At 37.3% G+C, this 27,281-nt stretch overlaps 1 protein-coding gene across 3 annotated transcripts in view; it reads left to right on the top strand.

Moving 5' to 3' along the window:
- Positions 1 to 27,281, top strand: part of NCOA3 (nuclear receptor coactivator 3) — a 113,984-nt gene that overhangs the window by 7,429 nt on the left and 79,274 nt on the right. For all 3 annotated transcript variants that reach the window (XR_015742701.1, XR_015742702.1, XM_087929018.1), the window contains exon 2: positions 25,726 to 25,769. The gene's annotated coding sequence lies outside the window, so the exon portion shown is untranslated. The remainder of the gene's footprint in view (positions 1 to 25,725; positions 25,770 to 27,281) is intronic.

Here is a 27,281-nt window from a genome sequence, read left to right as displayed (position 1 = left end):
ATTAGTTAACAATTCTGTTGACATCCATATCATATCTATTCTGGACCATGATAAGTGTCTATTTGAGTGGAAGGTGTATTGTTTAGTTTTAGCATTTCTTTCTCTCCATGTATCTTTTAAATTTATTTCATCTACCATTTTAAAAAAAGATTTAGGGAGAGTCTATTGTGCTTTATTGTTTTCTGTGTTGTGTAGTCCAGTTTATTGTCTACAATTCCATTAACATCTCCCACCCTAACTATATTAACATAGTCCAGTTCAACTATTTTCATATGTAACTTTTTATAGAATTCTTCTTAATTGTCATTCGGGCCATAGATAGCAATCAGGAGTGTTTTCGTATTATTGTCCATTATTTCCACCATTAATATTCTTCCGTCGTCATCAGTATAAGTCAATTTCGCTGAGATGGTCTCTTTAATATATAAAACCACTCCTTTTCTTACATTGTGTCAAGGAAGTGAATATTTTCCCTAATTTTGGCTGTATCAACAATTGTTCATATTATTTTTTAATATATACTTCTTGTATGCAGATTATATCAAATTTTAATGAAAGATTTTCCTTCTTTTAACGGCTGAGTTAAGTCCATTTATATTAATTGTAATCAATTTTTTCTCTTCCATGGTTATATTTTGTAATTAGGTTTGACAGCTCTCGTGGATCTTGGTTCACGTTGTTCTTTGGCTTCCTCCTTTCCACCTACTGTACCTTCTTCTTTTTCAGCATCATTTGGGAGTCCTTTTGGAATTGAATTAGTGAAATTTCTTTTTCTGCCTCTTCCTCCCCTCTGAAAAATTCTGTGTAAAATGATTCAGCTTTCTCAATTGAATCAATTCTATATCTCTGTTCTTGCCATATAAACATTAAACCTTCTGAAATCAGCCATCTATAATTCACCTCTTTTTTAAGTAACAATTCGGTCAAGAATCGGTATTCTCTTCTCATCTCTCTCACTTTTCTGGGTACTTGTTTGAAGACCACAATCTCCCTATCTTTGTATTTCAATGTTTTCTCTCTTGCCATTTGCAATATTTGTGTTTTAACGGCTTTCTTTGTAAATCTGATGTGAACTTCTCTTGGTAAGCTATTTCTCATCGCATATCTTGTGAAGACTCGATAAACCTCATCTATTCCATCCATCATCTTCTCTTCAGTTATTTCCAAAGCTTCAGCCAATATTTCTATCATTATCTCCACTAGATTTTGTCCTTTTTCCTCCTCTATGTTTTGGAATCTAAGATAAAAGTCTGATCTGTCCATCTCCCATCTCAGCATACCACTTTTATCTTGTTCAACCACAGTTAATCTGTTATCAGTGTCTCCAATCTTGTGTCTTTGTTTATCTTCTTCAATTTTTTGGAGTCTCTCATCATACTTCATCATCATTTGTTGGATGTTCTCCACTTTTACATCAGTTTTCCCTGTTCTTTGTCCAATATTCTCTGTTCTTTGTTCAATGTTCTCTATTCTCTTTTCAATATTCTCTGATCTTGTTTGAATATTTTGAATTCCTTGCATAATCATCTGTAGGGTCACTTTTTCTTGTTCTTTTTCTTGCCTTAACATTGTCTGTATTGAATGTTGTCCTCCAGATGGTGGGGAGAGGAAGAAGTAGAAGTTGAGGGACCAGGAGCTGTTAATTCCCTACTCATTTTGAGCAATTCAAAATCTTCAGGTTCTTCTAGAGCTTAATCCAATTGTGAAATAACCAATTGCAGTTCCAAATAAAAATAGTAGGAAAAAAGAAGCCAAATAGTAATAATAATAAAAAAAGAAAAAAAAATTCTTCAGGTTCTTGTATACCTTAATCCAATCGGTTGGTTTAACAATAAAAATTCAAAAATGAATTTTTGAAAGAAAATACCATAAACACACACAAAAAAGAAAAAGTTGCAAAATCTTAAAAAAAGGTGAAAAAGTGAAGAATAAAAGGCTAAAAAAAGAAAGGAAAAATTCTTACGGTTCTTCAACACCTTAATCCAATTAAGAGGTCTCAAATATAAAAGGATGCATAAAAATAAACCAAAAAGAAAAAAAGAAAAAATCAATATGGAAGGTAGATGGAAAGACAAAAATACCAGAAAGGGCGAGAGAGAAAAAAAGCTACTTCCTTAAAAAGAAAAAGAAGGGAAGCATTAATACTAAAACTTTTCTTTTAAAATAAAAAGCAAGCGTAGAAATTTAACTTCCAAAGACAAGAACAAAAACAAAGACAAGTTCCAAAGAGCCGAAAATCCAAATAGCTATTACAAAAAAAAGTAAACTGATGAGGAGGGGTAGCACAGCTTAGAAAAATTAAAAAGAGCACACTGCACTTTGTTTAATTATCCAAGGCTCTTGTTATAACTCTCTTCTCCAAAGACTTATCACCTTTTCTTTTCCTATAAGCTTCAACACCAGACTTCAGCTGTTGATAGAAACCCAGAAGAGCACCTGCAATAATACTCTCCCATGCTCTTCCCTCTATCTTATCAAACAGGCAATGTCCTTGAAAAAAAGTCTCAGTTCTTTCTCAGCTTCGTCTGGTCAAAGGAAAAGTAGAGTACTTCCAAGCCTCTAGTTGGCAGTGTTACAAAGTTTCTTTAGGTTTCACTTTCCCCCTCCGAATTAATTAAAAAAAGAAAAAGATTTTTTTAACAAATAACTAAATGGGAGTCTTTGGCTTAAAATATTATAAAGTCAAAAAGGAGAAAAGAATAGATAAAAAGAAGAGAAAAAAAACCAGTCCAGTTTCAAAATATAAGATCATATGTAGAAAATCCAGCAAGGAAAAAAAATAAAAATATTACTTTGACATTCCTGTTTAAAATCGCTGCTTAATCAATTCTGTCAAAACTTTTACAGATTCTTTTTTTTCCTTAGGGTGTCCTTTCAAATCTTAAACTAAAGAAAAAGTTCTCACCAAACCGGCACACTCTCTCTTTCCATTCTCTTTCATTTCGGAGCTGTCCCAACTTCAGCAGCTTTAATGGCTGCCTCTTTGCTGCTGGCAAAAAGAGCTTCTCCTGGATCTACCAGGGACTTTGCGGTATCCCTGGGATCAACAGGATGTGCTCTTTACATTCACTGTCTCTTTGGGATGGTTTAGATCCATTTGGACCATCCAGGAGCAAAGATATCGGCAGCGATCTCAGACCTCCAAGATTGCATGCCGTATCGTCGCGATGCCAGCTCCGCCCTCTCTTATTAACTTTCTTCGTAAGGTATTTATTTATTTTTCATCACTTATAGGTATATATAAGTTTCTATCTGACATCTTATTTTAGTTTCCCCATGTTTTTGTGGATAGTAGAGAATGCATACTGTATATGACCTTCAGCCTATTTTCACAGATGTCTCAATGTAGTGACAATGTGACACTTTGGTTCAAGGAGAAAAGCAACAAAATATATGTTTTGAGTCTTTTGGAAGCTTATTGAACCTACTTTGCTTCATGAATCTATCTTGCAATAGCAGCAGCAATCACTCCCAAATTTCAAAATACTGCCTTCAGTAACATTGTTATAGTCTTCAAGAGCCAGAATTATGTATTTTTTTAAAAAAAAAATAGGTATTGCTCTTGGTTGCAGAAATAGTGCCCTCCTGCTTTGTTGACACTATTTTGACCCTGTTTCATTCTTGTTGGGATACTCAAATGACATATTCCTAGTAACCTTCATTTTTCTAGAAGAATTGGAGGAATAGGACCTTCAATCCTTTTCAAAAAAAGCTGATAATACAATTTGAAGATGAATCCTACATTACTTGACTCGGGTGTTAGGTCTCTGGTAACTTCCTTATTACCTACACAGAATAAGTATTACCTCTGAGAATGTTATTACTTATGGAGAAAGGAGAAATAACTCCTGAACTAATGACAGCAATTAGGACTGGAGCAAAGTGATCATTAAATGAAACACGTGACTGAACATGTGACTACTTCACTCAATGATGGCAATCCTGACTTATCTAGTTGCATTCATTAAACAAATGCAAGAGTATTAAGAGGAATGTGGGAATGGCTTGGGTTGGGGGAGACTTACCAGCATGTGGAAATTTGCTATGGGTCAGAAAGCATTGGCTTTCTGGACCTACTTGCATACTGAAGCTGCTGCAGCACTGGAGGCCTTTGGCTGTTTCCCTCGCTAGCTGTCCAACGATGTGCAAGAACCTTTGAGTGGTTCCAGGGGTTACCGACACATGCAAAACTGTCAGGGCACTGACACCTTAGGCCTTCTCATCACACAGCAACACATGGAAGTCTTCAGCCAACTCCAATTTACCTTTTCATTTTTCTGCATCTTCTGACAGACATGCCCAGCTGATACAAGGTGGAGTCACCTTATAGAAGTTGCTTTGTGCCATTCTGCAAACAGACACTATTTTTACAATTTTTAGGAGGCTTTTTAAAAGTAGGCTTTAAATATTGTGACAGTAGTGCCCATTTGCAAAATGACATGAGGTGTCATTTGTAGAAAGCATTGGCTGACATGTCTGCAAGAAGCTGCAGAAAATCAGAAAGGTAAGTTGCATGATGGTAAGTCCTGAAGCTGACTGAGGATTCCCATGCATGGCTAGATAGTTAGGTGGGGAGTCCAGTTTGTTCCCTCTGCTTATCTCTGCCATCTTTGTCATTGACTTTTTGAGGAAGCTGGCAAAAAAAATCACATAATTATGGGGCGCTTGGCAACCTTGGTGCTTGACAAGCCAACATAATATAGAATGAAATATATAACGTAATATAGAATTAAAGTCCCTGATGAATATCAAGGATCTAAAGGTGAAATTGGGACCATAACCATGAGGTGTTGGTGGAAATGTGTGAATTTTATTATGGCAGAAGTGTTTCATGGGATGTAAAGCACTCTTTCTGAACCCAAACAATGGTTAAATGACCAGTTGTATGTCAAAGATTGTCATTAACGGTTCTGCTGCGATGAATCACCTTTCATGAAGAATATTGCTTACAGACATCCCTTTCCTACTGGCTCAGTTCCTTCACTGGTTGAGAATGGAGAGTTGGATTCACTGTAAAGGCATCTGATCACCACAGACTGGCTCTGTTAGTAATTTTGGGTGGCATAATTTCATTGTTTACTATTGTTGGAAATGGGCTATAGCAACCATTTTGTCTTCACTAATTTATCAGAGATTTTGTAGGATTTTATATCATGTTCTCACTTTTTATGTTCATTTCTGCTTGTTACCTGATTATGCAATTATCTCCCATAATCCCAATTAGTTTTTTGTTTGTTTTAAACAGCTATAGTTAGGTTTTGCCACTGACGGTTACTCCTTCCTCCTCAAAGAAATTAATCTTTTCTTATGAGGTTGCAGTCTATTGATCAAAAGAATGTTTATGATAAGTGCGCCCAATCTCCTTAGCCTAAAATTTCACTGGTAGCACTTAAAGTTTTGTGTAAAAGGACTAACTGAGCTAAAGAGTGGTTTTTACTAACAGGCAGATAGTACAGCTGGGATTTCCCTTGCCTGAAGATAATCTAAACTATTTTAATGTGTTGTTAATGCAGTATGAAAACTGCAGTGTTTTAAAATATGCTGACTAGAATTTTAGCTAGAAAGAGGTTTTTTTGGAAATACATTTTGTTGATTTTGGCAACTGGCTGGAGAATTCCAACATATATGAAAGACACCAGCCTAGAAAAGTCTAGTTTTGGAGTTATGAACTAAGAATAATTAATAGCATGTGGTTTAAATGGCATCTACTGCCCTTTTTACTTGCAATGTGCCAATAAGAATATTGCATCATGTTTCCACTAGTTTATGAATATTGGTAACTGGGACCATGTAATTTAGCCAGCAAAAGATTAGGAAATGACTTCATTATAAAGAGAGAAATAAGTAGAATAAACTGACCTTATCATACCTCCTAAACCCATAACACGGTGGGAATTTTTTTACAGCTAGCTATTAATGAATTATGTTATTTTTTTTCACCTCCATGGCCCCTAAATATATGTAAGCAACTACATATCAACAGTTTGAATTTTTGCAGTTGGTTAATTGGAAAACATATCTGAATCTTTTATATAAAACAATTTTATTCTGTGGCTAATGCAGTTCACTTGGACATTAGTTTTACTATATTCAGTTGGTCTTCTAAAAGATTATTCATTGGATTTTAGCACAAGTTATCTTTGGGTAGCCAATAGCTTCCTTGCTTGTGTGAAAGGAACTATTTAATGATAACAAATATTGGATGAATCATTTTAATTTAGTTGTCAACTCATTCCTTTTTCCATGTAGTAGGCTGGAAAGGGCCATTCTAATACCAATTTAAAATAGATTTACTATGTTAGGTAATGTGATTGTGTGGAAAAATGAACTAAGATCTTGGCTATTATATTAACTAAATGTAATATAACATGAGTTTAAAAAACCTTTGCATTTTTTGTATTATTATAGTTTCTGTTCACTAAGATCTGAGACAATATCTGTAAATTATATGCAACATTTTATGGAAATTTATCCTAGGTAGGTTGTTTGTCAACACGATAGCTTTCAAATATTTTAGAATACAATCAGTGGTTGTATTGATTAAAGATAATGGGAAATGAACACTACCTCCAGTTAGATTGGGAATGATTGCCCTTGCCTCCAACATAAGATCTTTGTATTGCATTTCATTCTAAAAAGAGTCATATAGTTCAAATCAGACCAAATATTTTTCTAGTCAGCTTTCATTTATCTTGTCTACGTATATATAGACTGAGGAGTTTGAAGGAAAATGGCATCAGAGTAGCCATGGAACTATTTTGTTTTATATTATTTTATTATTTTGTTTTGTTTTGTTTTATTATTTGTGTCTTGAAAAGCAAGAATGGGTTTTAAGAAATAGTAGTGAACTTTGCCAGAATACAATAATCTTCAAGTAGATAATTTCTATGAACAGAGTTATGAGAGCATTATTGTTACATTTCTTACTAGCAACAAAGACTGCTTTTAGGCCAACAACTTCTGAGTCTGAGATGGGAAATGAAAGAGAAGAGGACTACAACTTCTTGTTTGAGGTAGAATGAGCTGCAAAAGACTATTTGAAATGTTTATAGCAATGGTAAAACAGGAGTCTTGAATTCTTACAGAGTAAACATTTCTTCTAATGGTGACATCTTCAAAACTATTTGAGAAAATATCTTAAGTGGACAAAAAGATGGACAATATGAAATTAAAATTGGGCAGGAAATTAAAATTGGCTGATTGGTAGCTACAGAAGATAACATGTAAGACGGTTCCCATTGCATGTATTATTCCGAATAAAAATCAGGGTGTAATAAGAGAGTAGTAATTCATTCTTAATTCTGCTACTCTGTATATAGGTTGTCCTCAACTTATAGCAGTTCTTTTACTGACCGTTTGAAGTTACAATGGCACTGAAAAAAGTGACATATGAACTTTTTCACACTGCAGCATTGCCATGGTCATATGAACAAAATTTAGATGCTTGGCAATGACTCATATTTATGACAGTTGAAGTGTGCTGGTGTCATGTAATCATTATTTGTGATCTTCTGACAAGCAAAGTCAATGGGGAAGCAAGATTCACAGTACAACCGTGTTATTAACAACAACTGCAGTGATTCACTTAACAACTGTGGCAAGAAAGATCATAAAATGGGACAAAATTCACTTAACTGTCTCACTTAGTCACAGAAGTTTTGGGCTCAATTGTGGTTGTGAGTCGAGGACTAACTGTATTGTACATCCTCCCATTTAAATATTCATTATTTTGATTGCCAAATACAAGATTTGTAATTACGTTTGCCAAGACTCAGATTCCAAGAAGACTCATATATTTGTAATTATTTGACCACATTAAAAATCTTTCCCAGCAGAATTTTTCAAAATGACTCCTCTTTTCTCTGTACAGTAGCTGGGTTAAGGAAGGTATTGCATATAGGGGGACCCCACAAAATACCATTGAGAAGATAAAGTGTGGATCAACAGAGTAGTCCAGGCAAATAGCCAAAAATAGTGTATCTTGTGATAGGAAAACTAACCTAATAATTCACATAGCAGTTGGCTCATCATGGGGAAGGAGTTGGGGAAAGAGATACTGCTGAAGTAACGGTCAGATAAGAGAAGGCATAGCCTGCAGTTGCCTAATGGACAGAAAAAGAGAGACAGAAGGGATCCCACTCCAAATTTTGCAGGTTGTAAAGGAGATTGGGGGTGGGGGTTGGGTACTTTCATAATTGAAAGTTTCTGTTAGTGTAGCCTTACAATAGAATAGAATTAGCTCATCTAGTTGTGTTTCCTGTTGGGCATTCTTGGGAAGACTGACAGAATTGCAACCAGATGAGCTAATTCTGTTTTATTGTAAGGCTACATTAACAGAATCTAGGGAGGGGTCTTCTGGGCCTTTTGCCCTGCCAAATACTCAGTTGTGGGCCATTCTCACTCTTATCTGATAGATCCCTTGGCAGTCTCTCTTTGCCCAGTCTCTCAAGGTCTTTCCTATATACTATTGCAAATTATGATTTCTAAATTCCTGGCATAGGGATCTTCAAGTAGCAGACTTCTTTTTAGCATATAGCATATTGACCAGGAACTGATGCCATCAAGCCCACTGAGGATGTTTCAGCTCCTGTGGAAAATTCCTTGGATGAGGATCCAAGATGTGAACAGATATTAAATAATGTCTGTATTTAATACCTACAAGTGAAAAATGAAGTCTTTATCTTCACCATCAATCATACTGTGTGTCCTAAATCAAGATCATGAAGTTTAAAATTGCCCTCAGCATGAGAATTGCTATAGAAAGGAGTTGCACATCTAGCAACTCCTGAACATAACCTATAAATCATTAACTAAAGAACTACAGTAAGTCATCTATCAGAAAGTTTTAAAGCAAACTCCTTCTGTGTGTCATGAGCACTTTTGAATAATTTAATCCAGCAGATAGCCAAAAATGATTCCTGTTATATTATTTCAGAATCCATTTAAGACCTCTATTTGGAGCCTTCAAGAAAAGACAGTCTTACAATTTTAGATAGCACATCTAGGGTGTGATTTAATACTGCATTAACAGAGGGATACAACTAAGACCAAGTGATACTACTAATATCACTCTATAAAGCCTTAGTAAGACCACACCTAGAGTACTGCATCCAGTTTTGGTCATCACAGTATAAAAAAAGATGTTGAGACTCTAGAAAAAGTACAGAGAAGAGCAACCAGGATGGTTAGGGGACTGGAGACTAAAACATATGAAGAATGGTTACAGGAACTGGGCATGGCTAGTCTAGTGAAAAGAAGGACCAGGGGAGACATGATAGCAGTCTTCCAATATTTGAGGGTCTGCCACAGAGAGGAGGGGTTCAAGCTATTTTCTAAAGCACCTGTAGGCCAGACAAGGAACGATGGATGGAAACTGAACAAGGAGAGATTTAACCTGGAAATAAGGAGAAACTTTCTGACAGTGAGAACAATCAACCAATGGAACAGCTTGTCCTCAGAAGTTGTGGGAGTGGTCATCACTTCAGACTTTCAAGAAGAGATTGGACTGACATTTGTCAGAAATGGTGTAAGGTTTCCTGCTTGGGCAGGGAGTTGGACTAGATGAACTGCAAGGTCCCTTCCAACTCTGATTATCTGTTATCTGTTACTCTTGCCTTCAGCCATCCTAGAGGATGGATTCAAGAATATTCCGGGGTCACTGAGACTAGGTCACATGAATAACAAATTAAGAATTTATTATCCGTGTGACCATGTGAAATGAAATTCTAGACCTAGAAAACCTAGAACTATGCTGCCTTCGGTCTGATTTAAGTATAGTATATAAAATTATATATTGCAATGTCCTACCTGTCAATGAATACTTCAGTTTCAACCATAACAATACAAGAGCAGACAATAGATACAAACCCAAGGGTAAACAGCACCAAACTTGATTGCAGGAAATATGACTTCAGCAACAGAGTGGTCAATGTCTGGAATACTCTACCTGACTGTGGTTTCTTCCCCAAACCCCCAAAACCTTAACCTTAGATTGTCCTCACCCCTTTCCTAAGAGGTCTGTAGGGGGCATGCATAAGCGTACCAACGTGCCTACCATCCCTGTCCTATTGTTTTTTTATTTTTCTTATATGTACCCATTTCATGTAATCATAACTATGTTATACCTGTTATCTTATAATCGCTTGACAAAATAAATAAATAAAATATGGATAGTCCTTGACTTACAACTATTTGTTAAGTGATTGTTCAATGTTACAATGACACTGTAAAAAGTGATTTATAACCAACTTTCATGTTTAGGGCTGTTGAAGCATCCCCATGATCATGTGATCAAAATTCAAATGCTTAGCACTGGCTCATATTTATGATGGTTGCAATGTCCTGGAGCCATGTGATCACCTTTTGCAACCTTCTGACAAGCAAAGTCAATGGGTTAGCCAGATTCACTTACCAATCGTATTACTAACTTAACGGTTGCAGTGAACCCAAGGGGACTACAGACCAGACGGCGCCCCTCCCATAGGACAGGCCCAGCTTTGGTATGTCCCACTCTCTGGATGATCCGAGCAGCTCTAAGGAGAATGGGCGTTGGTTCTTACCTGACACGCCATTTATCTTCGAGCTGCGAGGATCATCCAGCCCCTCCCTTTTCTTTCACCGTCTGGTGGGGTCTTGTTTCGGCCAAGGAACCTTTAACTCTAGTAAGATGAGAGCACGAATTCCGTTTCCTCTCGTCTTCGCATAAACTGGGGAACGCTGTAATGGAGTCACGTGATGGAAGGAGGAGCGTTCCCCAAGAATTAAGCTCAGCCTACAACAGCAGAGACAGAAGCACCACCCACTCTCTGGATGATCCTCGCAGCTCGAAGAGAAATGGCGTGTCAGGTAAGAACCAACGCCCATTTGCAAAGGTGATCATGTAAGTGTTTATTGAATAATGTATTGAATACCTAGGAAAATCCTAAAAAAGAATATCAAACAGTTCGTTTGTTTAAAGGGAAACAAAGACCAGAATATCTCTTTGCCAACAATCAGTACTCAGATAAATTAGGATTAACACCAGGATTAACACTAGACAAACAAGCAGTAAACAATATCCTGATCAAGGACATACCCCCAATTCTGTGAGAGGGTTGGGTGGTTCATAAAAACTTGATAAATAAAAAAATAAAACTACCAACTAAGATGAAGCAAGCAATCAAAAAACTATCACAGACATAAAAACACCTCCACCAACTCTGATTGGGCACGATACAGTAGAGAAACAGAAAGCAAACTACTCTCTTTTATAACACTGAAGATGTTACCTAGTCGGGTAATGAAATGTTAGCAAAAAAACAATCAAGCTCAGAGAGCATCAAGGATTTCACATTAAAGTCTGTGTTGTACCACCAAATGCTTATTAGTTGTATTGTAGGCATCTTGATGATGATAATGATAGTAAGAAAAAATAACGTGTACAAAAATGAAGAGATAAAGGTGATGGCAGTCCCCAAAAGAAAGAAAGAAAGCAAAAGTGAAGGTTATGAACAAAGCCTGATTCATAAATCATGAATTATCAGAAAGTATAATACTGTACTCTTAACACATTTTGTGATATTCTCTTTAAGGGCATGGATTTTTGTTCTAACTGTTTGTAGGGACTGATTGAATTCACATTGTGATTTGCATCACTCTTTTCAGTGTTTATAATTGCAATCTAATAGCATGTAGGATCATGTCAGTAATTTTTTAAAAATGCTTACTTTTATTAGAATAATAAAGGAATTGTATTTTTGCCAATGATATGCTAAAGATTTCTACCAAATGTGGATATAGAAGGGCTTCTGTATTGCACCTTTGTAAAAATATTAGCCTATTTCTCAGTGCAGATCTGTGTGTTATTACTATATGCTGTGTATCTATTGTGTTACACTGATGCCTGCAGGAAGAAAAGTATCAATTCTTACACTTCCTTTGTTGGTTGCTTGGAAGAAATTCTCATATATTACAAATGAACAGGTACTGTCTAATTACAAGCTTGCTAGAAATGAAACAATTGCACTTGTGATGAAGGATTACATACTTCTCTGACATTATTCAATGTAGATATAATCTGGATAATATCCTCTATATTTAATAATGTAGGTTTAAATGATCCATTGAAAGTACTTCATGAAACAACTCATCAGATATAAACAATAATCTTGTTACAACAAGACTTGTTTATATTTGTGGCATTGTTGAAGTGCTTATAGAGGATAATTTATGTCTGTTGAATGCACATAACCTTTTGTATATTGCAATGCACTTTATCACTATAGTGCTTAGAAAAGAGTATTGTATATATTCTGTCCTAAAATTATTGAATTAGTCTCAGCTACTGAGTGGAGATTATAACTTGTAGCAAGAATATAGTTTTCCAAATATAAAATCTTTCAAAATTTCTGAAGCAAATTTGAGATCAAAACTTAATTGATGCATTGTAGAATAAAATATCAGAATGAACTACACAGTTTTAGGATGTTACCTAATGAGTTTTTCAACCTTTTCCATTACACTGGAAATACTTCCATCATGTTTACATTGCTAATAGTCTGGTCAGCAGTTTTCACTCTGAATGGAATGTTAAGCTATTCAATTTGTCCTATGCAGGCAAGTAGCAGAATTTTAGTACTGAAAACAAACTTTAGCAAAGGAATTTAATATTTCTACATTTTTATTATTTTAGAAGTTCAGATCAACTGATGTAAGCTTCAGAATACTATATTGTAAATATGAAACAAATTCATACTGATCCATTATTAAGTATGTACATTAATGCAGTGAAGTGTCTGTGATCGATCTATTTGCCTCTCCTCTCAACACCCAATTGCCCCGGTATATTTCAAGGTACCCGACTTGGGGGTGGAGGCCGTCAATGCCCTGCAATGTCAGTGGCCTCCCGGACTTCTATATGCATTTCCTCCACTCCCGGTAATACCCAGGTTGATCCAGAAGTTATTGGAGGAACGAACGGAATTGATATTGGTCGCTCCTTACTGGCCCAGGCGAATGTGATTCGCAGATTTACAGAACCTATTGACAGAAGAACCTTGGAAAATTCCACCATCGAAGGTTTCCCTCACCCAAGGGCCGATACTTCACTCGAACCCACAGTGCCTCAGTCTAGCCGTATGGAGGTTGAGTGGAGCCGTTTAAGGGCCCAACAGATTTCAGAGGATGCTATTGCCACCATTCAAGCATCCAGACGGTCCTCAACAAATTGTATATACGAGGCCATGTGGTCAGGCTTTTGTCACTGGTGCCAGGGATCTAAGATCGACCCAACTGCTCCATCAATAGGACAATTATTGGACTTTTTAGAGGAGGGGTTGACTAAGGGCCTATCTCCAAATACTTTACGTAGACAGGTGGCGGCTTTAGCCTCGGTGATAAGCTGGGGTGACCTCCGTTCCATAGCACACCATCCACATGTCCGCAGTTTTCTTAAGGGTGCTGCAAACTTACGACCTCCTGTAATTCACTGCTATCCCACCTGGGATCTCAACAAGGTGTTAACTGCACTTACAACTGGCCCGTTCGAGCCTTTAAGAACCACTAGTCTTAAATTCCTGACATATAAGGTGGCCTTCCTAAATGCAATCACATCAGCGAGGAGGATTTTCGAATTGGCGGCATTGTCAATGAGAAAGGACCTGTGCACGTGTCATGCGGACAGAGTGATTCTCCGATTGGATCCATCGTCCACTCCTAAAGTAAATTCAGTCTTCCACAGAGCGCAAGAGTTGGTGCCTCCAAAATTTTTGTCCGAAACCATCTCATAGACTGGAGCATCAATGGCATCTACTTGACGTTCGAAGGGCCTTAAGCATCTATCTAGACCGCACGGCGGCATTTCGAAAATCTGAGGCTCTATTCCTATCCTTCAACCCATCCACTTTAGGGCAAAAGGTGTTAGCAACGACCATCGGTAGATGGTTGAGAGCCACCATAGCTAAAAGTTACGAATGCCAGTCCATCTCAGTTCCTAAGGGCACTGCAGCCCACTCAACAAGGAGTGCGGCAACATCAGCTGCATGGGCCACACGAGCTTCCATAGATGAAATTTGCAGAGCGGCAACTTGGGCTTCACCATCTCCCTTTGTCAGAAATTATAAAATTGATGTCTATACCTCAGAGGACGCTCCATTTTGCAGAAGAGTCCTGCAGAGGGTCCACAGAGTTTAGGAGTGGATTTCGATCCAGACGGTGTCCCTCCCTAAGGACAGGCCAAGCTTTGGTATGTCCCACTTCTGGATGCTCTGAACAGCTCATGGGAGAAAAGGCATTGGTACTTACCTGATACGCCCGTTCTCTGTGAGCTGTGAAGAGCATCCAGCCCCACCCATTTCTTTCCATCTGATGGGGTTCTTTTCCAGTCAGGGATCTAGATTAGGTGATGAGTTCCGGACTTTGGCACTCAGTCTTCACAAAACTGGGGGACGCTGAGGAGGTGTCCCGTGGAGGAGGAGGCACGTCCCAGAGCGCCCAGCCTTTCCAGAAGAGACTGAAGCACCTCCCACTTCTGGATGCTCTTCACAGCTCACAGAGAACGGGCTTATCAGGTAAGTACCAACACCCTTTTTGTCTGGGATGGTACAAGGAATCTGTCTTGGGGAAAGAGTTAAACTAGTTTATCTCCAATGTACTTTCCATTTGATTCTATGTTTCTATGTTGAAAGGTACTCTGGAATTTTAGATATAACTAAGTTTCTTTGTTAAGTTCCATTTTAACCATATTTTTATTAAAATTAGGAATTTTGGGTACAATAATATTTTAGTTTTATGTAGAGAATGAAAAAAAGAAGTATTAAGTATTTCTTAGATTTTAGATTTTGCTAAAAAAAATTTCCTCATTTGCGGTAGGGACAATTATTTTTCTTTCTCAAGCACTTTTTAAATGGCTCCTATAGTCAGGCTTTAGTAATTCATTCAGTTTTTCTTACATTTAATTATTTGATCACTTTATCAAACTCTGGTGATTTATAACCTGTCTGTGCTGTTGACATCCATAAAAGAATACAGAGATTAGTCATTCAAATATATTTCTTACTGGTATAATTGCATTTTATTTTGGGTCTCAATCTGCTGCAAGGCTACATATCCTCTTAACATTGTCTTGTTATCACAAAAACTATAATTTGATTTAAAAAAAAACCAGAGCTATCTTTTAACATGTTAAAGGCTTAATGGTCTCAATGCTTTAACATGAGGTTAAAGAATATCACTCTTACAAATAATAATTCTCCATCAAATTGAAGGTTTTTTTAGTATAAAACTTTTTTTAAGTTCAGATGAAATTACCAAATATAAATTGTGATCAAATCAAGAAGTAAAAGGAGGATGGAGAAAATCCAAAAATCCAAAACCCATTAAAGGTTTCTTTATAAATATAAAAACGTGCTTTGTTATGTCTGATTATGATACTTGTTGTAGCACTTTACAACAAGTACAAAACTACTAATATGATCATTCCATGCCCACCAAGCCACGCCCACCAAGCCACGCCCACAGAACCAGTAGTAAAAAAATTTGAATCCCACCACTGAACTGCATATGTTAACAAGTGACTCTGGGTAGTTGTGAATATATCTATGAAATGTTGGTTTTGTGTAGTAACTACAGAAAACAAGTTGTCTGTGTTCCAACTGTAGAAATATTAATATCTGATAAACTTAATAGGGATGATATAAGAATTAGTAAAAACATGTTTATGAACTACTTCCAATATTAAAAAAAACTATATGAAATGCTTCTTCGTGTTTTTCATCATTTTCTTCTCAAAATATTATAATCCTTTGGATGTAACACAAAGACCAGCAATGTTCATCTCAGATTTACAGTTTTCTTCAATACACAAAGTAATTTATACTTAACCAATAGCCTAAAATAGTGATCTTTTTATTAGGCATCATCTCACAGTTATTAAAATTATAGTAGGTTGGCATTTAAGTCTTGAATAAAGTAATTGAATACATTATTAGCCAAATGTTTCCAAATTATGTATACACTGTGCTATACATTAGCTTAACTTGCAGTGAAATACAACTATTCAAGGAAATTAATATTACTCTAAGACAGCCGTATTATACTGTATATAGCTTCTTTGGTGTATTTGAATGATAATGAAGTATGCACAGAATTATGCATAAACATAATTCAGACCTGCTTTTTTGTTGTGGATAATCTTTTGTTATAGATAAAATAGTGCTACAATTGTATATATTAGTATATAGTTTGAATCCTCCCTGCTGAAATCCAAGCAGTATTTACAGCCCCTGAGCAAAGAGCTGTGTATGCTGGACCTCAGGGTGCCTTCCCCACTTGCCTGAGGCACTCTGTGCTCCTTACTAAACACTACCTCCCCACTCTGCTTCCATTTCAGCTCCCAGTGGTCCTTGGGGAATGGCTGAAAGAACTTCTTGTGCACAGAAAGGAACTCTTTCAGCGGGGTACAGGAATGAAGCTGGAATTTTCAGAATTTTAGCTCCATTCCTGAACCCCACTGAAGTGTTCAGCTCCCTGAAGCATTCAGTATAGAAGGGAACTCCTTTGGCAGGACCCACCAAAGAGTTCAGCTCCTTTCATAACTTTCAGAATAAGCCAGCAGAGAAGATTACGAATAGTAATCATATGACCATGGGGCACCTGGCAATGTTTGTAAGTGCACCCAAATTGCTAAATATCCTGATCTCAATCATGTCACAGATCAGAGCAATGTTTTGTGTTACTAGAAAGCCTTTACAGATTGTAAAGCATTCTTTCTGAAGCATTATAATTCTGGACCATCATTAAACAAATGTTCATAAATTGAGGATTATCTGTAATAGTGCTGAAAATCTGCAAGTTGCTGCTGCATTTATGCAACAAAAACTTATGCTCTGAAATGGGATCTGAATTACTAAAAGTCTACCTCTGCCTTCAAGTTTAATACTACAAAACAGGATGTGTATAATTTGAGGAAAAGTTTTTGATGTACAGTATTTTGTCAGATGTGCTCGCACATTTAAATTTTTATGAAAGGATTGGGACCATAGCTTCTGTGAGGTTGCCACGAAACAAGAATTTTAAAGTAGGCAAATTATTGTGATAGTTTTGAAAATGTGTTTATTGCAGAATAATTAGATTAGCAGTAAGATCTAATAGAAAAAGAGAGCTTTTCAGATAACTTTATCAAAATTAAACAATGTATTAATAATCTATAGTAAAGTCTTTTGTTTGATTATCTCTTTCTATGGTCTGGAGTTAAATGTTTCTTTTTGAATGGGCTTTCTTTTACAGTTATTGATTAATATGAATGGTATTAATGATAAGACACATTACATATTAGGGCTCTAAAGCACTTCAGATTCCATCCTCAAAATGTGCTGTGTACAACTGTACCGGTTTACAACTTTTTAAAGCTCTTGGTTCTTTTGCTTCACAATCTCAGGAAGAGACCTGACTGACTGCTTTAGGAAGTTGCAGATGGATACTATAATTGTGCACTTATATGATGTGAAACATTTTTTGGAATTAATCTGACACATTAAAAAACCAGATTATGTATGGTTACTTTCTAAGCTGAAGTGTTTTCTAATATTGAAATAGAACTCAGGTACTTTTACAAATGAAGAGATTATGGTAACTAATATCAATGGTAATTAAAACTTCTCTCATTTCTTAACACTTGAGATCTAACTTCTAACAATAAAGTTACATCAGTTATAGTGTTCCTAAAGGGAAATTTAGTAATAGATATAGAGCAGCAAAATATTCTTCAGCAGACATAGTTGAACACATTTAACCTTGGGAATCTGAAATTCTTTCTTAGAATTTTACCTTCTTGATGCTGATTTGTTATTATATATAATATTTTTCTGTGCATGTTTTATTTAAAAAATGCCCCTTTTCTAGTAAACCTGATGTAATCACCTCTCAGATTTAGTTATGTGACAGCATCAGAAAAAAATGTGCTTTATCTTGTTCATCTTGCTGCTTATTTCCTTACAGTCTTTTCTTTTAGCTAATAAAAGCTTTTTCTTCTACCCCTTCTTTCTTTTCTCTACAGTAATTGTTCAGTAATCTCAGTTCCCACATATGGAACAATTATTAAATGACAAGTTAAGCACTGCTTATTTTATTGTTCAGTTCTGAATGAAATAAATGCTTGTTGGATCTGAGAGTATACCAAAGAGAATTCAGTGAAAATTATTATGGTTGCAATTAATAAATATGAAAAACATTTAATTACAATATTAATATTTTGAATCTGATCCTTCTTAGTTAAGCAGTTGACATGATTTTGAATGAGCTGTTGGTTTATATACTATACCCATTAGATTTCAGAAAAAATACTAAATAATAAAAATGTAACACTGCTGTGCAACATTGAAAAATGAAAATGAAAACAAATGTTCATGAAAGAAAAAATACAGAGAATATTAATATGGAGGTTTCATATAATTAAAATTGCTTTTATATATATTTATATTTACAATTTATAGCATAAGGCCATATTTTGTTTTTCAAATTTATGTCTTGTTTTATTACCTGAATCAAACAACTGTGATTTATTTCTGATAAGAGATCCTAATTTGAAACCATGTTATCAAACCAACTTGAATTAATATCTTTTCTATAAATATACTTTAGTGAACCTAGAATCCTGACTTTTTCTTTATTTGATTATGTGTTTCCTCCCATCTCATCAATTCTGAAAGGTCCAAAATAATAGAATCTAGAAATATATTCATAATTCCAGAAATCCTTGTGCTGTTTGACAGAAAAGGGCCTAATTTAGTAATGGCATTTGTCACCTATTCCCACATAACATAGTAAGAAAATTCCCAAAATGAGATATTTTTGTTATTGTGCATAAGTTAATTGACATTAAAATCATAAATATGGGCTATATTATCCAAAGAATGTTGTGCAATGTACTTTTGGAAGTTGGGAGTGTTAATTACATTTTGTAGAAAAAATAAAATGCAGGGATAGTAAACTATACAACGCAATGTAACTCTGCTACTTCTATGTGCAATGCATATTTCAGTTTCAGCAATGCTACAGAATAGTTGTATTATATCTAGCAACATATGATGCACCAGGTTGGTGTATGTTGCAAAGGATGAGCCACTTTTGTGATAATGTTGCTATGGCAACTACCATCTGAGAGCTGCCTCAAGGTCACTCATCAACCATAGCCCAGTGTGCTTGGATTTTAAGCAAACTACAAATGCATAATATGTACGGATGTTAGCTTTTTATTCCTTTTCATATAAAATGTTGTACTGTGAGGTATGTGAATAAACACAATTATTTACATTAGTAAGATTTAATAACATTTTGAATATTATGTATCATAGACACAGTAGATGGGGAAAGTAATTCCACAACTGTACCAGTAGTTTCTGAATATTACTTATATTACAAAAGAACAAAAAGGGAATTCAAGTATGTGTTATCCCTGAACTCTTTATTTGTTTTTATAAGGCATGGATTATATTGTAATATTACTTAAAACATAGGCAGATATATCTTAAAATTAATTTTGTAATATATTGTTTTAAGTGTAATCAAATATAAAAAATAGTAGTTAAAATATTTCAACCATTGCTGCTTATTGTCAGCCTGACTTGGTAGACCAGACCAGAAAATTCTTTAGGAACACTAGCAATAGCTCTTAAACTTATATACCATTCCACAGTCCTTTACAGCTCTCTCTGAAAAGTTTTATTTTTTACTTCCATATTGCCTCCAACAATCGGTGTCCTCATTTTACCAAGCTCGAGTTAACTTTGAGCCAGTCAGAATTGAATTCCTGGCAGTAAGTAATGAATTCTAACCACTGTGCCACCATAGCACTAGAAATACTTTTATTGAAATTGTTGTCTATAACAACAGAAGGATAAAGAGGAAATAGAGTATTATTCAACATGGGACTTATTGTACAAATTGTTAGATAACAGGTGCGGAGGTTAGTAACTTAATAACAAAAGAAGATTAACTATACACACACACACAACACACACACGTGTGTGTGTGTGTGTGTGTATGGTATTCAGCTTTGTTCAGGTACCATACATGTAAGTACCCGCGAAAACTTAAGAAAACATATGTATGTATGTATGTATGTATGTATGTATGTATGTATGTATGGTATTCAGCTTTGTTTGGGTATTTTCCCATGTCATTATAGTTGTGCTTTTAAAGTTGTAGCAACGTTTCGGCAGAATTTCATCTGCCATCATCAGGCTTCTGTATTGTGTTTGTCTGTGAGTCAGACTTTTACAGTTTTTTTAAGTTTTAAATTTGGGGCTAGCCTATTGCTGTGCCAGAATGGTTTTTTCTTCATCCTGATTGGTTGGGAGTCTTGGTCTGTGTTTATTGGTCTTGGAGTTTGCTGTGTTCTGCTTGATTGGTGTTTCTAATATCTTCTGTCTGTTTTGTGGCTTTTTTTGTTTTGGTTGGCTGGCAACATTGTGTTCCTGTATTGGAGGCTTTTAAGTGCAGCTTGGCTCCGAGTAAATGGAAGGCTATCATTTATTAGGAAGCTAGGTTTCATCTGGGTGCCTGGTTGGGGTGTATTTGAGCTGGAGGTATCAGGGGGGATCTGTTTGTGCCCAGGTGTTTGCCTGGCTTGTGGTGTGGAGATTTTTTTGTTTGTGAGTGCAGGCTTTCAATTAATTGACAGTCTGGTGGGATCATCTCTTCTATTCATGCTTTCAGGTCTTTTTTCAATCTCTATGGCTTCTCTGATAATTCTGTGGCTGGGGTTTTCTATAGTGGCTAGGGTTTTGGTGCCATTGAAGTCGATTCTATGACCTGTGGCTTTAAAGTGTTGGACTAGTGAGGAAGCATGTTCTAGCTTTTTTACTGCATTTTTATGTTCATCCAGGCAGGTACTTATTCTTCTATTGGTCTGTCCAATGTATGTGGCCGGGCATGATGCACAGGGGACTTGGTTTTCCAGGTCAATTTTATCTTTGGGGTTTCTAAGGATGCTGCTGCTATTTTTCTGTCTGTTTTGAAGGCAGTCTGTGTAGTATCTTATTGTGTAGTATCTTACTGATTGTCTGTAGTACCTCTTATCTAGTAGGGCAGGACAGCTGTTCCATAGGTCTGTCTGACTATGGGTCTGAGAGATAGGCCTTCTATGTGTATTTTTGGGAGGCCGTATAGTTTGGGGCATCTGGAAGATTTTTCTCTTGGGATGATCGTCTGTTGGATCTCTTTGCTCATGTGGCTGGTTATAATTTTCTTCTTGGTTAATTTTTCCAGATATGTGGTTGGGTCCGTGTTTAGGGGTTTGTATGTGGAGTCTTGGAGTAGGTCTGTCAATTTTGTTTCGTAGTCTTTTCTATGCATTACTACTGTGGCATTACCTTTGTCTGCTGGAAGTATGATTATGCTGCTGTCGTTTTTTTTTAGGGCTTGCAGGGCTTTTAGTTCCTCTTTCTGCAGGTTGCTTTTGGGTGGTTTGCTTGTGCATAGGATGTTAGTAACTTGGTGTCTTGTTCTATCAGCTTCATCTGTATTTAATTTAGTTAGGCTAGATTCTACTGCACATATGATGGATTCTGTGGGGATTTTTTTGGGTGCTATAGAATAATTGAATTCAATACAGGGACACAATGTTGCCAGCCAATCAAGACAAAAAAACCACAAAACAATCAAGCAGAACACAGCAAACTCCAAGACCAATAAACACAGACCAAGACTCCCAACCAATCAGGATGAAGAAAAAACCATTCTGGCACAGCAGTAGGCTAGCCCCAAATTTAAAACTGAAACAACTGTAAAAGTCTGACTCACAGACGAACACAATACAGAAGCCTGATGATGGCAGATGAGATTCTGCCGAAACGTTGCTACAACTTTAAAAGCACAATTATAATGACGTGGGAAAATACCCAAACAAAGCTGAATACCATACATGTAAATACCCGAACAACCGAAGATCCATATATATATATATATATATATATATATATATATATATATATATATATATATATATATATATATATATATATATATATAGGCTTCTGTCTCCACATATAATATATATATATATATATATATATATATATATATATGTTGTGCCCCCGAGGTTTGAACCAGGTCAGTCAGTAGATGTAGGCTCGAGTAAGGAGGAAGATCTGGCATTGAGATTCGAGCCTGCATTGCTGAGCGACGTTGAGAGGAGTCTGGGAGAAGAGGAGGAGTTGAATCTGAGAGATGAGCCTAATTTATTAGAAGTTTCAGAGACGTCTTCCTCTTCTGGAACTCCCTCCCTGATTGCACCTCAGGTGTTAACTGTTAATCAGGAAAGTGTGTCAGAGGCTTCAAGCGGTGATGAAACTGCTGGATGCTGGCTGAATGCCAGAACTAGTTGAAGATTGAGACGTCAATCTCAATTAGAAAAGAGACGTCCAGCAAAGGATTAATTAATGAGACTGACACGCCTTCTCTCAGAGTTTATAAAGGAGCATATGAGTTTGTAATTTTTGCTGGAAACAAAGTGGATTTTGTGTTGGAAAGAAGTGTGTCTGATTACAGCATTGTGATTTACGAACTATACAGAATTGCCAGACAGATTCTAGGAGGATTGTCAAAGGACTGTGATAACAGAGCAATTGAATCTTCTGTCTCTGGTTTTGTTTGCGTAAAGTATTTGAACTCTGTAACTTGAGATTCTCACCTGTGGATACAGGTGGGACAGAACACACACACACACACACACACACACACACACACACACACACACTTATATATATATATAAGCTTATATACTATAAGTCAGTGGCCCCCAACCCTTTTTGTGCCATGGCCCGGTACTGGCATCACAAAATGATCCGCGGCCCGGTACTGGCTTCAGCACGCATGGCAAGGCAAGGTGAGCCGAGCGACTGGCCAGCCAGCCGTCTCCCACTTCTCCCCGCCACGTTCAACTCCTCCTTTGTACCTTTTTTGTGCTTTGTTAATCTTCGCTGCCATTGGGATGGCTCTTTGTTCGAAGCTGCCCCCCCTTCGATGAAACTAAGGTGCGAGGATTTCTTCAGGACCCGCTTTCCAACCGGTAAAGCTCACCCAGAAGCACTTTCTCGTCGAAACAGGCATGATATTCTCCTCTGAAAAAAAAAATCTGAAAAGTAGCCAGGGGTGCAGGGGTTGCCTAAGCACTTGCTAAGCATCCAATCAGCTCCCCGCCCTGACCTCAACTAACACCCCCGCTTTCTCTCTTTCCTCTCCCCCCCACCTCCCCTCCAGGTCTTCCCCAGCGACCCCTCCCTGCACAGAAGCCTCAACTGGTGCTTTCGGGCTCTTCCTCGCCCCCCTGCATGAGATCCTCCAAGCTGCAGGCTAAAGGTGGCAGGGCTCCTCTGGGCTGATTGCGCAGGCACCTGGCAGCTGGGGGCAGGCATATTCCCCTCTGAAAAAAAAATCGGGGCCGGCCAAAAGAGACCCTGCGCTGCGCACCAAGAAATCACACACACAACACCAACGCTACACACCCTTCCTTTCCAGCCGGTCAGGTGTGGATCAGCTCCGGAGTTGGGCAGCTGCTTCCCTGGTGGTGGGGCCAAGGCCACCGCCCGGGGAGTGCCCACTGCTTTCCCTCACCAGGGCCGGGCGGTGGCATGTTGCCGTGCGCAGCGTGGTCCCCGCCTGGCAGCACGCTTCTCGGCACGAGGCAGCTGGGTTGCCCAAGGAGCCCGGCCAGCCAGGCGAGGGGAAGGCAGCGAGGGTCCTGCCAGGCTGGGGCGGAAAACTCGCTTGGCAAGGAGCCGGGGAAGCCTGCGGGCGGAGGACCAAGCGCGCTGGGAGGCAGAGAGTTGACCGAGGCCATCAGACGGAGAGACGGCTGGTCTGTGGCTGCCCAGCTCCCTTTTTCTGCCGCTCAGTGGCCTCCGCTCTTACTGCCCGGGCTCCGCTCAGGTGTCCGGCTGCGGCTGTCAGGAGTTGCTACTGCCGGCGCGGCTCCAGTCCTGCGTTGCCTCGGGAAGGGAAAGGCAAAACTGGGAGCTACTGTGCCTGAGCCTCCGGTGCCGCTGCTGCCGTTGCAAAGTGCCGCCGCGGCTCTTCCTTTTTGCCTTTCCCTTCCCGAGGCAACGCAGGACTGGAGCCACGTGGAGCTGCGCCGGGCAGTAGCAACTCCTGACTCAGGGGGCCTCCGAGGGGAGGGGAAGGAGGAGAAGAAAGGGGAGGAAAGGGTGGGGCGGGGCTGATTCCCCCCAAAAATCAGAATTCCAAAGAATATCATGTCTGTCGAAACAAGATGGTGGCACCCAGCAAACCAGCGGCCCGGTAGAAAATGATCTACGGACCGGTACCAGTCTGGGGCCCAGTGGTTGGGGACCCCTGCTATAAGTAATATTACCATTGGACTGTGCTTGACTATAGATTAAAGTGTATAGAGTGCCTAGAGATGAAGACTATATCGTATAACTATGAGAACAATGGTTATAATCAGGGTGTATAACATTATGTATACTTTAAAAAGGCTCGATACAGACAGTAGACTGTAATTGCAGAAATGGACATGTGATGTATAATAAAGGAAAATGTACAATAAAAAATAATATATATAAAAAGAATTTTGCCAATCTGGTTATACTGAATGCCCTTTCCCATTATATTCCAATTAATTATTGAGACAATTGGCTAGGTCTCTTCTGAAAAACATTTTGTTTTTCTTAATCAATGTTGCAGTCTCCTTTGTCTTGGTTACAACAGTTCTTGCATATTTCCATCAAGGTCATCTTCTTTAATCTCTACACAAGGGAGTAAACTGGTATAAATGATTTGATGAAGCGTTTTGCTCATAATTGCAGCTTCCCTCTGAATCTCTCATGAAATGTGAAACATCTGTAATTACTCAAATGTGTAGCAACTTCAAGATCCTCTCATGGCCTTCTGGACAAAGCACCTGTGGAGTTTCTGATAGTCTACCGCATTCTTAGAATTTCTATTTGTTGCATAATTATATGTCTTGGAGCCTGCATTGATACAGAAGCTGATATAAATGAATGGCAATGATGTTGACAGGATTTGTTTTAGAAGTTGAGGCAAACAATTCAGTATTGCAGCCAAGGTTTAGCAGGCCGAGAAACTAAATCTTACAGAGTCTAGACAAAAATCAGTTTCTGAGAAATCAAGCCACATGTTGACAAAACACACTGGTTCAGAAGTTGTTTGGCTTGTGTCTGTTTTTAGACAAAAGCTACTATTATAGAAGATATTTGCCTCTACCAGCATGCCTCCTTTACTGACTGGAGCTGATTGCAGAAACTGTGCTAATTAGGAATAATAATCTGTTTCTGAGCAGATAATTACTTTCTAGTAGACCAATATGCCGAAGGCATTTTTCTAAGTTATTTATTTATTTATTTAGACATAAATGACATCCATTTATTTAGAAATTTCTATAGCTACCCATCTTACACAGGTGGCTTTGGAGAGTGAATAATCAACAATTAAAAATAATTGCAAAATAATAAAAAAATTAAATATATCTCTGGCAGATACCCACACACCCTTTCAAACCTGTGTGGCACCTCACCTTTAGGTTTTTAAAGGTTGTTGCAAACAATTTGAATTGTGTCCCGAAACACTGCAGTCTTTGTAGGATCAATATCCTAAAAAAGCGGCTTTTGCTTTATATCATAAAAAGCAAATATATATTCGTATGCTTTTCTGTATACCTGATAAACTATTTTAGTTTTAATAGCTAACTAGTGTTTTGTAATTTTCTTCTAGGTAAAGATGGTGTGTGAATGTTACTGACAAGAATACATTTCCAAGTAAGTGTTTAATAAAGTTAGAACATATTTGATTATGGACAGAGCATTCTGTTCAGAGTTGCTTGAACCTCACTCAGAGTCACCTAAACCACAAGAAGGGTGGCAAATAAATTTGATAAATAAATCCCAGTTAGTATTGTAGAAACTAATTATAGATTGTCTAGTATTCATGGTTGTATTAGCTAATTCCAGTCAGGAAAGTCAAGCCATTACTATTCTGTTCTACCAGAAAGTTAGCATTAACAGAAAACACTTATATTAGCTAAGAAGTCTAGAAACAAAAAGATCTAAAATGTTCTGATTCAAACTTCCCTTGAGCCATTTTATTTTAGGGCCTATTGTCATAGAAAGCATCACCACTAGATCTATGTCTATGGAAACATTTGTATGTGCACTGGAATGTTGGTCTTATTTTTTTCCATTCTTTTTTAGTCACTGGATCTGAGATTGGGAGGGCATTTTTACAAAATAGTCAATGAAAGTATAGAAAACAGTCACTTTTGCAAAAAAAAAAAAAAATAGAAGTTCTATTTATGTTTCCTTTTTTCTTACTTCACATGTTTAATCTTTTTTACAGTAAGAGAAGTCTTGGTTTCCTGTTACAGTTCCATGGAACATTAGTTTAAAGAATAATGTATTTTTGTTTCAAGCATTATTATGCTTTGTGACTTTGTGACAGTGCACAGGAGTTACAAGTCCTCCCGCCATCTTCTGTGCTCTTAAATGTCTGAAGTATACATCTTGCAACGTTAGAATAATTTCCCAGATTTATACCCCAAGTTGGCAAGGGTGCCAAAATGTGCTTGCTGTGATCTGAAAAAAAAACCCTCACCTTTAATATTGTTTCTTGGATCCAGAACAATACTTGTAATATGGAAATAGGCCAAATAGTTTCTCGAAAATGCCTTTGAAATGTGCACAAAGCTTTTTATTATGCTATTTCTTTTTATGTTGAATGTAAAGGAAATTCAGACCAGTAATTTTATAGTTTATAATATAATCCCATGCATACATACTCAGAGTAAATATGAGAAGAAATAGAAGTGGTTAAAATTCAGTGGAATATTTTCCCGGGCCACTGGGTATATGATTACAACCTTAGACTCTTGTCTTAAAAAATTCATTGTCATTGTTGGTATTTCTCTGATCTGGATCCCAAAAAGGTTCCCAAAAAGAACAACTTCCCTCAACAAACAAACAAACAAACAAATGAGCCCTCTCCAATGTTATGTTGTGTGTACATTCAGAGATCTACTGAATATTTTATTCCTTCCATTATCCTACTACCAGAAGGTGTTTTATTTAATGTTTTTGAATAGGTGTTAAGAACTGCCATCATGCACGCCCATCCCCCAGACTTAAAGTACTGTACAGAGAAGCCTGGCTTGTTTGCAGCCACAGTGTTGCATATCTTTCAGGAAGTGACCTTGACTTGTATTAATCAAATTCAGAACACACAGAAAAGCTGTTTGGTAACATGCCAATTTGATATAAAACAACATTATATTTTCA

Source organism: Pseudonaja textilis, chromosome 3 (assembly GCF_049901715.1).
Source record: "Pseudonaja textilis isolate UNSWEBS1 chromosome 3, rPseTex1.2, whole genome shotgun sequence".
Classification (NCBI taxonomy): domain Eukaryota; kingdom Metazoa; phylum Chordata; class Lepidosauria; order Squamata; family Elapidae; genus Pseudonaja; species Pseudonaja textilis.
Note: the sequence above shows the minus strand (reverse complement) of the source record. Positions and strands in the feature narration are given on the sequence as shown.